The sequence below is a fragment of the Eulemur rufifrons genome, chromosome 7 (assembly GCF_041146395.1).
Source record: "Eulemur rufifrons isolate Redbay chromosome 7, OSU_ERuf_1, whole genome shotgun sequence".
NCBI lineage: Eukaryota > Metazoa > Chordata > Mammalia > Primates > Lemuridae > Eulemur > Eulemur rufifrons.
Window position 1 is genome coordinate 52,193,627 of NC_090989.1, and position 11,871 is coordinate 52,205,497.

General features: G+C 35.6%; 1 non-coding gene across 1 annotated transcript; it reads right to left on the reverse strand.

Annotated features, from left to right (window-relative positions):
- Positions 1-1,726: 1,726 nt before the first annotated feature.
- On the reverse strand, positions 1,727-1,835 carry LOC138388771 (U6 spliceosomal RNA). Its single transcript, XR_011234261.1, has one exon. It is a non-coding gene; the product is annotated as a U6 spliceosomal RNA (small nuclear RNA).
- Positions 1,836-11,871: the final 10,036 nt, after the last annotated feature.

Genomic DNA, 11,871 nt, shown 5'->3' on the forward strand with positions numbered 1-11,871 from the left:
ATTAGGTACAAAAATCAAAGAAATATACGGATATTGCTTCAATTTCCCTGCATAATGGGCTCACGTGTGTGATGAAAAAGTAAAGATCTGGAGGCTTTCAGTTTCTGGTCTGGCACGTAAGGAACTTAGAAATTGCTATTTTGTCCTAATAACGAGTAAAAAGCTGAACACACTGAAAAATCAACAGCACTTCTTAGATCTACCACAGAAGCAAGGTCACAGGGTAAACTACTGCTCCCAAAATTGGAGAGACAGATAAGCAAATACAGAGAATGGAAGCTTACCAGAGCAGAAACTCCAGTAGCAGGGTAGAAAAACCTGAATTTCTAGGGGCTCAGTGAGAACAAGCCTGAGAGTTTAAAACTCCAGAAGGAACCAGGTATAGGGAAGTCCCCACGCTTTTGTGAGTTTTACCTCCAGGAACTCTTCTAGGTCCTCACAGTGACACTGAAGAAAAATCCCCTCATGCTTCTGGTAAGGGAATGGGAAAAGAAACTATTTGTTCTTCTTAGTAAGTACTGTCCTCAGGAGAAACTATTTGACCACAGCCTAACTTGCTGGGGTTTTATCAGAACCTAACCTACGTGGGGAAAGGGTAATACCCAACATCAGCCACTGCTAGCCATTCTGCCCAACCTAAGTGGGGAAATAACACTGAGAAATATTGGTGAAGTTCACAGTGGAGAAGTGTAGGCTCCCCAAAACGCTGAGACCTAATCACAGGATTATAGACTGCTTCCCCTTCCTTCATACCATATCAGTATACCACCAACGCCTATTTATGGGAGTTTCTTTCACCCAGTATAGGTCCTATTTCAACAAAAAATTATTAGGCATACTAAATGGCAAACAACACAGTTTAAAGTGGACCTTTGTAAGTTTCTAGTTCCTTTGGAAGAACTCTAATACAGATATTTTAAGCAAGTAGACAGGCTATTTTCATTTTAATATGTCCTTGACTGATTAAAATAAATGATGAATTAGCCCTGAATGTCAACACTGTTATGTGTACTTATTTCCCTGTATGTTAGCTAATTAATACATATATACATAGATATGTACACATTCTCCTACTAGAATCTCTTGCCTAAAATGTACACAATTCATTTTCTTTTGATTGTTAATACAGTATTTGTTCCAAAGCCTGTTAATGGTCCTACTTCTTTTGGAACTGTGCTAATTACCAACAAAAATAAAGTGTTGTTTACATAGTCACTATATCTACAAATACTTGGAAAGTTTTGCTTGTCTCTTAAGAAACATGAATTCCTAAGTATGGATTGAACAGCCAAGCACCCATTAAAGATGGTAGCTGACAATCATAAAATACATCACTTGTTTCTTTACTTTTGCTACTTTACATTAAATTCTAAATTTAATAACATATTTCTTTTTTCTCTAATGCCACCAAAATTTTTCCTCTGATATCTGAGGGACGAAAACGCTACCTTACTCTCCTGAGTCCTTATCCTGAGCACTCACGGATCAGCAGACAGGTAGCATGTGTCCCTACAGGCACATGATTCAAACCAAGAAATAGAAAATCTTGTTGACGGGCCTTTCACATTCAAAATGACACCTTCGTAGATCTTTGAGATCTCTGGTACAGCTATTCCGCTTATTGTCACTGTTTTAGTCACCGAAATACTGCCACCCTCAGGAAGAAATGTGAGAATCTGCAATTGCATTCTCAGTGGGAAAAATCCCTCTGAGAACCCTTAATTCCAAATTCTTTTTTTTTTTTTTTTTTCTTTTCGTGTCATCCTTGCGCAGGGGCCATGCTAATCTTCTCTGTATCGTTCCAATTTTAGTATATGTGCTGCCGAAGCGAGCACTTAATTCCAAATTCTATACTTCCCTTTCTTGTGAAGTAACCCACTAACTTATTTTTCCTATATATCTAAATATGAGTAATCTATTTCTGTAGATGTTTTTACCTTAATAGTTTTTTTCTTTCCACACAACTAGACATCTAGTTACAGTGAAAAGCTGTCCAGAAATAATAAATGGAAGAGAATTCACTATTGTCAATCAAATAAAAACTATTTCAGGTATTAAATTATAGAACATGAAGAACAAGATCCAAAATATTTCCTGTACTCAAATAATAAAATATATATAGAATCTAGGTACGCAGTTTTAAAAAATAATTCTAAAAATATTTCTTTAAATGAATTAAATTGAGGCTGCTAAAATAGGCATTTTTCCCCCTTTATATTCTAGGTCTTCCTTCACTTATGAGTTAACATAAAAATTAAAAGCAACTCTGTGTCAACTTTCTGGTGTTTAAATTCAGTATTTCAGTTTACATCAAAAATGTTCTCTTTCTCTCTCCCTCCTCTCTCCCTTTTTTTCTTTTACAAATTCAGATCTCTATTTCATAATCTTCTCTTGATCTATTACTTTTCCTCTCACCTATTCTTTCCCTTATCTTCTTTTCCAGCTTCCTCCTCTCTTCATTGGTTTATTTTTTCTACATTTAGAAAGACTATTGTAATCTGTCAATTTATGTCCTATACACAATATATGCAGTGCACTCTTTCTGCTTTCTCTTTATTCAAAATACATTTGCTACTATCAGACAACGCCAACAAGCACCTTTCAGAAATATAGGTTTTTTTAAAAGTACAATTATTGTGAAACTTCACAAATATTTCACAAAACACTAATTATATAGTCTGATTGGAAAGGACATATGCACAAAACCTTCTCTTATTTTAATTCTCTAAAATGATTTTTTCAGATCTCTCCAGATTAATTTTAAAATTTTATAAATTAAAATCTCAATGTGATAATTTTGGGGGGAAGGAGAAACTTGACAAAATAACTTTTACATTCACCTAAAGGAATCTACTGGAGACGATAACCACTACAAATCAAGTTTTTGGAAAAATAAGATTATTAAAAGAACATGTATACCATCATATATTAAAGTTTATAATAATAATAATAATTTAAAACTATGTGGAATTAATCTCTAAAAAGAAGAACAGATGGATGGAGAAGAAAGGGACCCCAGTATAGATAAGAATTCAGCATGTGTTAAAGTTGTCGTTTTTTAAAAGTGGGGGAAGATTATTTTTAAAATGATACAACAATTGGTTAACTATTTGAAAAAAACAATAAAATCAGAACTTTTACCTCATATATACACCAAAATAAATCTCAGAAAAAGTAGAGCGAACTATTTTTTTAATAAAGGTGTATGTAAAAATACAAGTGAATATTTATTAAATTACAATGGAGATAAAGCAAAAAACAATAAAAAGATGGATATGTAGGTTAACATAAAAATTAAAAGCAACCCTTTAAAACATTATAAATATAATTAAAAGACAAATGCTAAGCTTTAAAAATGATTTTCAACACTAATGGCAAATAAAAGTTTAATATCCTTACATCTGAAGATAACTTACAAATAATAAGATAAATACCTATACAGCAGAAAATGAGCAAAGGTCATGAACAGACGATTCAAAAGAAACATTCTTGTCTAACACATATTTTTTAATGGTCAATCTCATTAGCAATCAAAAATACAAATTAAAACAGCAAGTTTTGCTTCTAAAATTGAAGTTAAAAATTTCATCAATTATAATTTTAAAAAATTATAATACTCTGTTTCAGCAAGACTGTTACAAAAATAGCACTGGCATACAACCTTTTTGCTTGGCAATTTGACAATGTATATCCAGAGTCTTAATGTCTTTATCCTTTGACCCAGCAATTTCTCAGGACACAGTCGTGTATGTTCGAGGGAAATAAGATGTAAAAGAAATTTTATGTACAAGAATAATCACAGTGGGGATTGGTACATCCATATAATGGAATACTATTCAGTTTAAAAAATAAAAACACTGGAAAATGTTCAAGCATTTACTAATTGATTGAACAATTGCTATTATATACTACATAATCATCATGTATACTTATATGCACAGAGAAAAGAGACTAAAAATACATGTTAGCTGCTTTATTTTTCCTGATTGGTATGACCATGGTCAATTACTTTTTTAAATACTTTTTTTGTTTTTTTTTAAATTTTCTATAATAATATAATAATTTTAAGCAAAAAAATTTGTTTTTAAATGATTGAAAACCCTGTTTCAATTCCATTTTTAAATCACATATACCAATAGAAAAGCAGAAATATCATATGTAATAAAAGATTTAAGAAATGATTCCTTTGTTCAAACCCAGAGAATGTACAACACTGAGAATTATCCCTAATGTTAACTATGGACTTTGGGTAATAAAATGTGTCACTGTAGGTCCATCGATTGTAACAAATGTACCACTCTGGTGTGGGATGTTAATAGTGAGGGAGACTGCATGCGTGGGAACAGAGGGCATATAGGGACTCTGTGTACTTTCTGCTCGTACTTTTTGCTACAAACCTAAAACTGCTCTAAAAATAAAGGTTAAAAAAAATGAGTCCCTGAATACAAATCGAATGCAAAATAAATCTGGTACTGTATAATACAGAAATATGAAAACAATACAGATTCAGTGAAGAAACTTTTGAAGTATGCTGAACAGGTGCGTAACACATTTTTGAATCTCAATTTCTTTGGGCAAATCTATATCTCACATAATGTCTTAATCTCACATTAAGACATAATATTTTTTCATTTGCCTTCTTATTCCCATAGATAGAAAGTGACCTACAGCAGCTCTGGCCAATAGAAATTGAAGAGGCACAGATATAAAAAAAAAAAAAAAAAGCCACAGCAAAAAAAAAAAAAAAGGAAGCTGATAAATCAATTTTAACAATATATTTTATTTAACCTAATAGATTCATGTTATAATTTCAACATGTAATCATTATAAAAATTATTGAGATATTTTATCCTTTTTATCATATTAAGTCATTAAAATCTGATGTGAATTTTACATGTGCAACACATCTCAATTTGGTTGCTAAATTTTCACTGGAAATACTTGATCAGTATTATTTAGGTTTCATAAAATTTACTGTTGAAAAAGCAAGTTAACAAACCCAAGTTTTTCCAAACATAATTTTTTTAATAATGGACCAAAGAATCTGTTTTTAAATTAAACAAAATTAAAAATCAAGTTCTTCATTTGCATCCATTAAAGTATAAATTAAAAAAAACCAAGTTCCTGAGTGTACTAATCACATTTCATGCATGGCTAGAGGCTAACTTATTGAACATATCTCCTCTTAAAAGGGATTAGTAGTGAAATATTGACAATGGACATGCTACTTTATGGGGAATAGGCCTTCATACATCTACTACATAACAAGTGCAGATGTAAGTTTTAATCATGTTTTAAAAATGTATATTATCCATCCTTACCTACTTCCTTGGCCTTCTTTAATATCACTGAATCATGTACGTGTTGGATTATTCTCAGCAAATTTGTCTGCAAACAAGAAGTAATATCCCACACTGAAAATGAGATGTTGCTTCCAGCATCAATTGGCTGCATAATTTTACTTCCCCTTGCTGGATTAAGGGATGATTCTACCACTATACAATTTCTAAAAGTAAAGACTGAGAGTGTGAAAAGCGCAAAATACAGGCATGTTGCTATTTATAGTAGTTGGATTTATGACCTCACAAGCAACAGAACTTCCTCACATATTTAAGAAGTCTTGCATGACCCAAAGGAGTGGAACTAATGAACTGTCCAAAGCTCAGCTGTGCTTTTCAGCTTGTCCGTACAAATTGGACAAGCCCTTTACTTTTAGAAGCCATTCCTCGGGTGACACTTGTGATTGCCATATTTTAAATTCATCACAAACTGGACTTAAATTCTTACACATAGGTGTGGGAAGCTGTGTCCTGAGTACGAGCAATGGAACAGCTAAAATAGAATACACAAGAACATGGCGCCAATGATGTTAGCTGTTTGGAAAAATAATAACATATCATGATGAGTGTTCCTTTCCTTCCTCAGAATAAATGTATTCTCCAAAAGACCATATTCCTTACTTAGTCACATAAGTAAAAAGCAAAACTTGGAGCAGAGGCCAGGCATGGTGGATCATGCCTGTAATCCTAGCACTCTGGGAGGCAGAGGCAGGAGGATCACTTGAGCCCAGAAGTTTGAGATTGCAGTGAGCTATGATGACGCCACTGCACTCTAGCCAGGGTGACAAAGTGAGACTGTGTCTCACAAAAACAAACAAACAAAAAGAAGAAAAGAATATACATGAACCACTAATTCCTACGTGTCAATCAATCATCAACAAAATTTAGTTGAAATGAGAGCCAGGCACTTCAACTGTTGTCAGGATACAACTACATGAATGGTACAGTTCCTAATTAGAGAGATTAGATTTGTAGACCGCAGAAGACATCTAACAACATAAAACAGCATGCAGTTATATCACAAATGAGTGATCCAGGACTAGAGTAGTGGTTCTCAAAGTGGGGTCCACAGACTCCTGGAGATCCCTGAGACTCAGAGGTTCTGTGAGGTTAAAACTATTTTCATGAAAATATTAAGGTATCATTAGTCTTTCTCACTGTGTCAATGTTTTCACTGATGGTGGGTAACACTGTGGTTGGCTTAGCACAAAGCAAGGCAGTGGCATCAAACTGTAGTAGTAGTCACTGTTTCCTTCACCAACACACATTTGTAGTATTGAAAAAAGCCAGTTTTACTCAAGAATATACTTGAATGTACTTGATAAAGCAGTAAAACTTTTAAATTTATTCAATTATTGAGTTTATTAAATTTATTAAATTTTGACTCTCCAGGGCATGTCTTTTTAATATTCTGTGGGACAAAATAGGGAGTATACAAAATAGGGAATGTACAGAAAGTGCTCCTGCTACACGCAGAAGTATGATGGATGTCTAGGAAAAACATTCATGCAATTGAGTTCCAAGCTGATCTAGTCACTCTTTTTATAGAGTACCATTTTTATTTGAAAAAACAACAGAATGATGGACAAACTCTAGTTATTCAGACTTGAATATTTGGCAGATATTTTCTCAGAAATAAACAAACTGAGCCTATCACTTCAAGGAAAACAACTGACAATATTTTTTTGGCCAATGATAAAATCTGAATTTACAAGTAAAAATTAAAATATTAGAAAATTTTTATCCTAATATGTAAAATTTTTCCTGATGAAATAAAATTAATGACTGTATTATTAATATTATATGCTAAAATAGACATCACATAGAAGATCTGCATAATTCAGTGAAGGACTACTTTCTAGGTGCATGCTACTGTAAAGCACACATGGATAAAGGGTCCATTCAATAGACAAATGTGTTTTAATGTAGCAGAGTATGCAAAGTTTATTGATGTGGATTAAAATTCCACATTGCCACTAACTCTTTCAAAATTACCACATGAAGGATTTTGGAGTAGTGTCAAAGATTATCCACAATTATCTGAAAAAGTTACTAAAATGCTCCTCCCTTCTTCAATGATATATCTCTTTGAAGCCAGATTTTCTTCATATACTTCATCCTACACAATATATCACAAGAGATAGAATGCAGAAACAAATATGAGAATCCAGCCTCCAGATGTTATAGAGACTTGCAAAATGGAAAATAATATTTTTCTCATTTTTCGTTTGGGATTACATTTATTTTGCATTAAAATATGTCATTTATGTTAATATGCTATGGGCTTACCACTATTATAAATTGACAAATAAACATTAATATTTTAAACACTTCTCCATTTTAATTTTTTTTTTTTTTAGAGACATGGTCCCCCTCTGTCACCTAGCCTACAGTGCAGTGGTACGATCCTAGCTCACTGCAACCTCGAACTCCTGGGCTCAACTAATCCTCCTGCCTCAGCTTCCCCAGTAGCTGGGACTACAGATGGTGCAGGCCACCATGCTTGGCTAATTTTTTAAAACTTTTTGTCAAGACGAGGTCGCACTACGTTGCCCAAGCTGGTCTTGAACTCCTGGCCTCAAGCAATCCTCCTGCCTTGGCCTACCAAAGTCCACTTTTAATTTCTAATACAGTGAGTATCTGTAGAGGCAATTCGCATTAACCCACAGAAGCAGTAGCTTTGCGGGGTCCTAAGATGAAAATTTTTGAGAATCACTGGACTAGAGGAAGGGTAGCAAGCAGTAGGAGCTAGGGAAACTCTTCTCTGGGATCTGCTATTTCATAATCTCCAAACACATCTCTCCTCCAGCCCTTTATGCCCCCAAATGAATGATGTTGGTTAAATGTGATCAATTTACACTAGTGTTCTTCACATAACAACATATTGTATTTGTGGAAATGTGATATAAAATCCCCCAAATGAGGCAAAACTCCTTTATAATCACAGACCTTCCATTAAGTGGCAGAACTAATAATGAACACATAGAATAATTATATTAAATGAGATTTTACCATGTATCAATGGTTCGTTTTTATGTCCAAAATCTCCTTTTTTATATTTATTATTATCATTTTTAAAACCCTTCCATGAACCTGATGTAACTAAAGATATTGTCTAGCAAACAAACTACAATTGTTAAGTAACAGTAAATTCATTTTCCTATTTTAGATTGACTTTTAGATAAAGAGTGATACATAGCTCTTTATCTACATAATACCAGGCAAGGCAAAAACCAATGGAATTTTAGTTTATCTACAGTACTCATGCAATTTCTGTTTAGATTTTGGAAATTTTAAAATAGATTGTAGACTCCTCCCTACCCAATCATTACCTCCATAAATCATTTGGGATACAGAAACTCAAGATTGATATTTTCTGTGGCATGTTGCGTTTTGTTTTTGGTTTTGTTTTCAATTTCGTTTTGGGGTTTTGGTCACTCATCATGTTAAAAATAAGTTTGCCCATTTTTGCTCAGTCATCAGACATCTGAGAGTCCAGAATTTGTATCCCTTATAAGAACATAGTGCAGGCCAGGCACGGTGGCTCACGCCTGTAATCCTAGCACTCTGGGAGGCCGAGGAGGGTGGATTGCTCGAGGTCAGGAGTTCAAAACCAGCCTGAGTAAGAGTGAGACCCCGTCTCTACTAAAAATAGAAAGAAATTATCTGGCCAACTAAAGTATATATATATATATATATATATATATAGAAAAAATTAGCTGGGCATGGTGGCACATGCCTGTAGTCCCAGCTACTCAGGAGGCTGAGGCAGTAGGATTGCTTAAGCCCAGGAGTTTGAGGTTGCTGTGAGCTAGGCTGATGCCAGGGCACTCACTCTAGCCCGGGCAACAGAGCAAGACTCTGTCTCAAAAAAAAAAAAAAAAAAAAAAAGAGCATAGTGCAGTTTTAGGGTTTGCAGCAAGATAGTTTATAAAACCTGGGCTCTAGAATCAGAAAGGAGCTTTTCATTTAATAGCTGTGTAAAGTTAGGCAAGTAGCTTAAGGTCTTGGAACTTCAGTTTCTTTATATGTAAAACGAAGCTAATGATATTTAATATCTGCCTTATTTAGCTGCTGTGTGGCACAGGAAATGATAGCCATTATTATTATTAAGCAAATAAGCCAAGTTGTGTTATAAATCAATGTATTGTTTTAAATGTGGAAATTATTGATATTTCATATTATTGACAATTTGTGGCAAAAATTTTTTTTAAAAGAAACTTTTGTGATTGGTTCTTGGTACAATTTTGCTCCTCTAAATCTCAGAATAAAACATGTGCAATTGTCAGTATGCAATTGCTTATACACATTTGAAGGTCAATAGTGTTGTCCTTGTCAAACTTAAAAATTGCTCAGCTTTATCTTTAGGCACAAAGAACAATCTGTGTTCTCAAATGCCACAGTGACCTCTATCCCATGGTTTAACAGCTGTAGGGCTATCCATAGAAACAGCTGGGCCTCTGGTTTCTCTTCGGATTTCAAACCCAATTTGGAAACTCTCCCACCCGGACTTACGTTCCTTCCCCTACCTGGACCACAAGTTAGTCCTTTCCATATCGTCTTTTAATTCCTCCTTGCCCCTCTCAAATAAATTTGATATTTTCCTGCAAATTTTATACTGCCTTAATTAGCATTCATTATTTTGGGAAGAGTCTGTATTCTGATGTCATGATATGGACTTCTCATGTCAATGGAAGTTCTGACAATTAAGTGTGCTACTGAAATTTTTCCCCTCTTTAGTAGTTATGATGCATTTCTAAAATTTGTTACGGTGTTGGAAAAATTACATTAAAAGTAGATACTGTAGGCCAGGTGCGGTGGCTCACACCTGTAATCCTAACACTATGGGAGGCTGAGACGGGAGGCTCACTTGGGTCAGGAGTTTGAGACCAGCCTGAGCAAGAATGAGACTGTTTTTACCAAAAATAGAAAAAATTAGCCGGCGTGGTACCGTGTCTATAGTCCCAGCTACTCGGAAATGCTGAGGCAGGAGGCTCGTTTGAGCCTAGGAGTTTGAGGTTGCCGTGAGCTGTGATGAGGCCACTGTACCTTACTCAGGGTGACAGAGTGAGACTCTGTCAAAAAAAAAAAAAAATGTAGATACCATCAATATGTTTTATCCATAACTGTAATAAAATAAAAACATCTTAGTGTTGTGTTGTGATAAATTCCATAATTAAAGGCTGTAATCCTTCCCTACCTTCCAAAGGTATTTCAGGGATTAATTATAGCTTTTAATTGTGCATGAAGTTTATAGAGTAAGGGCACAAACTTGCTACCATTACATACCTTTTCATTTGGATAATTTAACACTTATCACTTTAAAAAGCCACTTAGAGGTGATTGCAATAGCCAATCTCTAAATCTTTACATTGGATATTTCTTTTCTTCAAAAAAAAAAAAAATTACTGCTCCAGAAACGTATTTTTAAATAAGAGCAAAATGTGCTCATTTCTGAGGAAATGTAGATTTGGAGATCTATAATGCTTCTTCGATAATTTTGAAAACTCAAGTGCTGTGGTTTACCAACTGAGGTAGGTTTTCAGGAAAAACCCAGCCCCTTACGACTGTCTCTTGGTCTGGACCAATCGGAGCTGCCACAGCTCCGCGCTCTCGGAATGGGGCTGCGCCGCAGATGCCTGGCTTTGCTCGCAGATACACACCCTGCCAGAACTGGCTGAGTCCTCCCAGTGTCCCTTCGGAGATGCCTCGGCATCGTTACCACAGTAATCAAACGCTTCTGTGGATCCGTAGTTCCCAACTTCTCATAATGACCAGAACAGAAGCCCTTTTAAAATTCAACATGATTCAACAGACCTCACCACCACTACCATCCAGACTGGTAGCTGTGCTTTTAAATTCTCTATTGACTGAGAAAACTTGAAAACAATTTTTAAAACAGCAAAAGAGCCTGTAATACTTTCAGATGCCTATATCTACTGAATGATAGCATGCGAATACAACTGAATGTATTTGTTTATACTGGACGCCAAGTTTACAGGCACTGCGTGGTGCACAGATGGGCTTTGCCCGCCCCTTGCACAAGGGAAGCCCCCAGGCGCCCAGGGTCGCATGCCCCAGGCCTGGCAGCTGCGGTAGACTCAGAGGCGGTAGGTCCTGCTTTCTACCCCAAACGTTTAATTTAGTCGGATTCCCAGGGACAGCAGGGCGCTCTTTCTGCACGTCGCCGGGGCATCGCGGTGCATCTGCTGCCCCCTATCGGTTGTGAAAACAATAACCCGAACCCGGTTGGAATCAACTCGAGGAGGCCTTTTGAATAAAAGAATATTCCAGGACTACGCAGTAGCGAGAGGACTCTCAGAGAGCTTGTTTTCTGTAGACAGCTCGGACTGCCTCGTTTTAACGTAGTTGTTCGCAAGTGAGGGAGAGCATGTTGGATGTGAAAAGGAATCTGACAACGGATGCTTTGGTGAAGGGGGTGGGGGAGGTTCAAGATTCACCCAAGGTTCGATTTGTTTTCCGCCACCCCCTTCCCCCTCCCCCCTCCCATTCAGTAACCCGCCTCGTCCTT